Raw genomic sequence first — 6,067 nt, forward strand, 5'->3', positions numbered from 1 at the left:
CAAAGGAGATGTATGCCATGTAAAAAAAACAGAAACTTAATCGCACTAAAGTAAGAGACAAACAGATTAATAACACCCATTTTTAATTATCGAAAATCAACCCAAAATTATCGACTAGAGTTTTAACAAAATAAGGGCGAGGTATGGTACCTTTACGGGGGCAGCAAACAGGGCTTCGACGTCAAGATATCCAACTTCAAACTCAAATTTAAACAAATCAAAAACAGAGGACGAAAGATGATCTCACGATCTGTTCCCTGGGTGATTTCGGATCTTTGTTCGCTAATTTCACAATGATGTCGAATGTTTTTCTCTTGGTTTCGTGGATCCTTCGAAAGAGAGCCAAAGTTTTCTTTTTTATAGCCAATTTGGAGCCTCTACAATGTTCAAAAAAAAATGATGGAACCTTACACCCATCAAATTAAAGGGACAATAAGCTCAAATCCGATGGTTCTTCACGCCTTTCACCTTTCCAGGCGTAGCAGTGCGGGTGGTGTGGCTTTTGAGGTCTGTTTCGATTCAGAAAAGATGATGGAAGGGACGTAAAGTTGACATGAGGAGGCTATGGTTGATAGCGGATAGGGAGATATATTGAAAACCACCGGAAATTGCCATTTTCCGGTGGTCTGTAGGTAGAAACGTTTGGCAGAGGAAGAGAAAGGTTGATGGGAGATGAAGCGGTGTGTATCTGGGAAAAGAAAGAAGAACAGAGGCGTTGGGATTGTACTATTTTGGGAAAAGAAAAAAGGTCTTATTAATTTGGGCCGTCCGATCATTTGATCGGACGGTTAGTAAAAATAAAGAGTTTAAAAATAAATAATATATATATATATATAATAGTAAAAGGATGAATTAATTGAGGCCGTTAGATTAGATTGTAAGGCTGAGATCGAATCTAAAGAAGCACAATCCATGTGCTCGCCTACGTGGCATACATGGATTGGCCGGTTTAAGAAGACTTGGATTGCCAAATTTGCTCAAAATAAATTCATTTAAATTATAACCTCTTCCTTTATTAAATAGCCATAAGAGATAATTATTTTGCAAGATTAGCTTATTTGATAAAATTAGTCACTCTTAAAATTAAATTAATATAAATTAATAAATCATCAATTAACTAAGCTTTCTAATTTTAATAAATGTACGAAAAATATCTATTGCGACAAAAGGAATTATATTTGAATCAAAATAGATTCAATTCTTAAGAAGAACAACATATATTTTTAAAAAATGAGAAAGTAAGTAGTAANAAAGAAAACTAGAATATTGTATGCAAGGATGTTGATTAAGGTCAATGTGACTAGGGCCTTGCTTGATGAAATCGCGGTTATGGAACTAAATGGGAGAGTACTATCCACTCAAACTGTGGAGTACGACTAGAGATCACTATTTTTGTGAGAAATATCAAACAATTGCACATGTTTATACACTTGAACCAAAGAAGGTTAGTGCACAAGGATTGCCAAAAAAAAGAATGGGAGCATGAAAAGAAGAGGACCCAGAAGTAGCAATCAAATGGAGTCGATCAAGTTGAAGCACAACCGCTAGCACCCTTGGCTACACCTCAAGATGCATGCACTCAGATAGCCCAAGTAATTGATGATATATCCCTTTCAGTGGAGGATCAAGGAAGAATTAGTCGAGAGGCAATCAGGATTGGCCTAGTAACCCCTGCAGTAAATGCGGAAAAACAGAATCACCTAATAAAAGAGATGGCATAAGTCCTAGTGTTGAGTTTAATGTGTTAACTTTGGCTTGAGCCCAATCATGACTAAAAGTAGGAAAAATATTTGTACTATGGCGAGTAAAAAAGAGGAAACTAAAGCAAGTAAGCCCTATGATAGGGGCAAATCAAATCAATGAATTGACTAGTATGAAACATTAGAGGAGCAAATAAGAATATTAAGCAAAATAGATTTAAAAAATGCTCTATATTAGAAGAATGAAGCTAATTGGTCTGATTGAAACTAGAGTCAAACAACATAGAGTAAACAAGTTTCTAAATGAAAGTGTTCCTGGTTGGAGACATATGAATAATTATCACTTAGCAAGCAATGACAAAATATAAATTCTTCGGAATAACAATATCTATGAGGTATAAAAGATCACAAAAGAAAAATAATTGTTGCATTTGCCATGTAAATGACCTTCTTACTGACTTTGAGTGCATACTCACTGTCACATTTGACTACAAGAAAAGAGAGCAAAGGAAACCTCTTTGGAATGCACTAATGCACTCGGCTAGAGCTACTATTATTCTGTGGATAATAAGTGGGGATTTCAATGCCTTTCTACACACAAGACAAGTTGTTTAGAGCACTAGTTTAGTATGTAAAAATTAGGGATTTCTCAAGAATGACCTCTTACTAAATGTACTCACTTGATAAGAGAACTATTACACATGGACAAATAAACAACAAGGTGCAAATAAAGTATGCATTAGACTAGATAGAATATATGAAAATTATGAATGGATGATGAATTCAGGCCATATAATGGTGGAGTATGAATTGTCAAGTATTTTAGATCATGCTCATATGCTGTTAAATATGAAGATGACTCACAAGAATATGAGAATCTCATTTAGGGGTTTTCAACATATGGGTTGAACATGTACAATTTTTAGAATTAGTAGAGGATGTATGGACAACTGAGAGTAATGCATCCAAATTAAAAGTGTATAGTCTAAGTTAAAACTTGTGAAGATCCAGCTCAAGAGCCTCAATAATGAAGCTTTCAGGAATGTTTGATATAAAGTAGATAAATATACAAAGCCAACAACAATAACAATACACAAGTGGCCTCCGAGAATTAATAAGAGAAAACCACGTTATATGATTTGAAAAAATAATTGCAGTTGAAGAAAACATTCTTAGACAAAAGTCTAGGGCCAAATATATCAGACTGGGAGATTCTAATTTTAGATACTTCTCTGTTATGATAAAAGAGAGGATTAAAAAAAAAGCAACTATCTGAACTAACATCTATATGTAGGACTAAACTGGTGACACAAGAGAGCATACAAGGGGAAACTTAATTATTCTATAAAAGCCCAGTGTGACTAGTTCTTCATTATTGTCAATAAATAAACTTATCATGAAAAAAATGATCAACATTAACTCAACAACAAAGAATCAACTTCTGCATGACATTGATTGACAATAAAATTGAGTACATCTTGAGAGTACTTGAGATGACAAAGCTCTAGATATCAATAGCTTCATTTAGTATAATTGCATTATTTTATTCTAATTTTTGAGTTAAAGTAAACTTTTGTTATTGAATGAACTTATAGACATATATTTTTTGTTTCAATTATATTTACTTAAGTTATGTTGAAATTTGATATAAGAATATAAGAATATTATGTTTTTTTTAATTCTGAATTTATGTTATAATTTTGTCCTAATTTATTTGCTTTAGTACTATTAACTTGTTATTTCATATTGCATGCCATTCAAATTTTTAGTTTTAGAATTGATATATATTTTGAACATGTAGTCCACAAAATTTTTACCAAAGGTGTTACCTTTTCTTTTAATAATTAATTAAATTAAAATATTATCTGCTCAAAAAATATATGTCAATTTTTTTGATATATATATATATGTGTGTGTGTGTGTTTTTATTAACTGAGTACTATATTTTTGAGACATAATATATATCTTAAATAGTATCTAAAATTTAACATTATTTATAAAGGCATTTATTTATGGGAAAGGGACGGATTTACCTCCGAACTTTAATAAATGGTATGTATATGCCCTCCATTATACTTTGCGTCCACATAAGCCCCTGCCGTTCAATTACAAGTACACATATACCCTTCTCACTAACGGACCCCTAATTTCTTACACATGTCTTAATCCTATTGAACTACCCCTTTGACCCTTTTTTTTAACCCATAACCCAACTATCCGCCCTATAACCAATACCCACCCAATTTCCTATAAAAGGAATCCTAATTAAAACACCCAAATTAACACACCAAAATCCGTCCCTTTTCCACTCCAACTTTCAAGTCTCAACCAAACAATCTTGAATTTATGAATTGATCACCAAAATTTGGTACTAAAACCAATTGACACTCATTAATCATGGCCTCCGATAACGAGTTCCCGCCACAATGAGTGACAAAACATCCAACAGAAGGATGAGATAAGATCAATTGTTGCTCTGCCCATCTTGAATGAACAATGCATTTCCCTTATGTTCTCTCTTTGAAACCTTCCAGTATGCCTCTTCGATTGTCTCAGCTTCAATAGGCGGTTTTAAAGCAGCGAAAAACGGATAACCAGTAAGTTCAAGTCCCAAAACCAGTTCTTGAAATTGATCTTTCTTGAGATTACATTCTCTACCAAATGCACACAAAATAACCGTCTTATCTTGGAATTTTTTGGGCCATTTTGACCAATTTTCCTCTGTATTTGAAGTCTCTATTGGTTCGGGAAATACTGGCCCGACTAACACAACTGGTTTCTTGAACTTATGCTCAACAATTTCACAATAAGGTCCTTCTATTTCTCGAGTAGTTTTGAATGCAATGGCATCCCCGTTTTGAAAAGCCAAAAGCAAACGTTGAGTGAACGATACAGAGCCAAAACCAGAGTTACTAAATATAACCAGGTGGAGGTTCCATCATTTCAGCTTCTGAAGATGGATTTTCGCCACGCATAAGATAACCAACAGATGATGGGGTAATAGAACAGTAATGCACAGACTTATCTCCGTATTTTCGAGCAACAGATGGAACCCAATAAGCAAAATTATAGAAAATGAAATGGGGTTTGATTTCTTGAATTAAAGACTCAATCTTTGGTAATGTGATATCCAATGCTTGATAAAGAAGATTCCGACTAGGGAAAAGGGACGATTTTGGTGTGTTAATTTGGATGTTTTAATTAGGATTCCTTTTAGAGGAAATTGGGTGGGTATTGGTTATAGGGCGGATAGTTGGGTTATGAGTTAAAAAAAGGGTCAAACGGGTAGTTCAATAGGATTAAGACACGTGTAAGAAATTAGGGGTCCGTTAGTGAGAGAGATATATGTATACCTATAATTGGACGGCAGGGGCTATGTGGACGCAAAGTATAACGGAGGGCATATACGTACCATTTATTAAAGTTCGGGGGTAAATCCGTCCCTTTTCCATTTATTTATTTATTAGTATTTAATAATTTTATTTTAAAAATTTAATCCAAAAGATGTTTATCCCGCCACTTTAAATTAAAGGGAAAAAGAACAAATATACCCCCAAACTTTTAAAAATGATATGTCTATACCCTCCGTTATACTTTGAGACTATATATACCCTTACCGTCTTATTTTTGGGTCATATATATCCTTACAACAAACAGAGAGACATGTGGCAACATCTGAACAATTAACTCTATTTTATTTTATTTTTCACCTACAAAATTAAAAACCCACTCGGATATCCAATTTTATCCCTTTCTACATCATCCCCATTCACCAGCTCCGGTAACTTTCTCAAAACCATTGCTGCCGCCACCTAGTCATACACTACATCCAATTTTATCCCTTCTCGATCGATTTCTCATTTTCTAATTGATAAATTTTAGTGAAAAAAACCTTAACAACGTGAAGAAATCTAACTCAATACAGGTGCAAAGATCACATCATCTTAAAATGAATTAAAACCCTAACAACCTCTGTTGCTTTGTCTCATTTGCTTGGTACAATAACGAAGCCAACATCCAATACTCCATGGTGTATTGTCTCCATAACCCAATGTAATGCGGAAACTCTGGTAGAGTCTCGGCATCAACGTAATGCGAGCTAATTTCGATAACCGCTGCAGGATGTAGTGTTACTCGACGGGTATGAGAAAAGCAAAAATTTCAATTTGTTATCAATAGTTCGATCACTATAAAAGAGATGTGAAGATAAAACTATTTGTAATCAATAGTTTGATCTTTGCCAAAAGTTATTGAATTTTGAAATGAGTTTCTACAACCGGATGAATTTTCCACCATGGAAACACATGTACTGACTATTGAGAATAGGGAAAGAGGAATAGATGATGATGGGATCAAATGATTTGCAC

The 6,067-nt window shown here is 34.0% G+C and overlaps 1 pseudogene; it reads right to left on the reverse strand.

Moving 5' to 3' along the window:
- Nucleotides 1-3,979: 3,979 nt before the first annotated feature.
- LOC125863629 (cyanidin 3-O-galactoside 2''-O-xylosyltransferase FGGT1-like) lies at nucleotides 3,980-5,500 on the reverse strand (annotated as a pseudogene).
- Between the last annotated feature and the right edge of the window lie 567 nt (nucleotides 5,501-6,067).

Source organism: Solanum stenotomum, chromosome 5 (assembly GCF_019186545.1).
Source record: "Solanum stenotomum isolate F172 chromosome 5, ASM1918654v1, whole genome shotgun sequence".
NCBI lineage: Eukaryota > Viridiplantae > Streptophyta > Magnoliopsida > Solanales > Solanaceae > Solanum > Solanum stenotomum.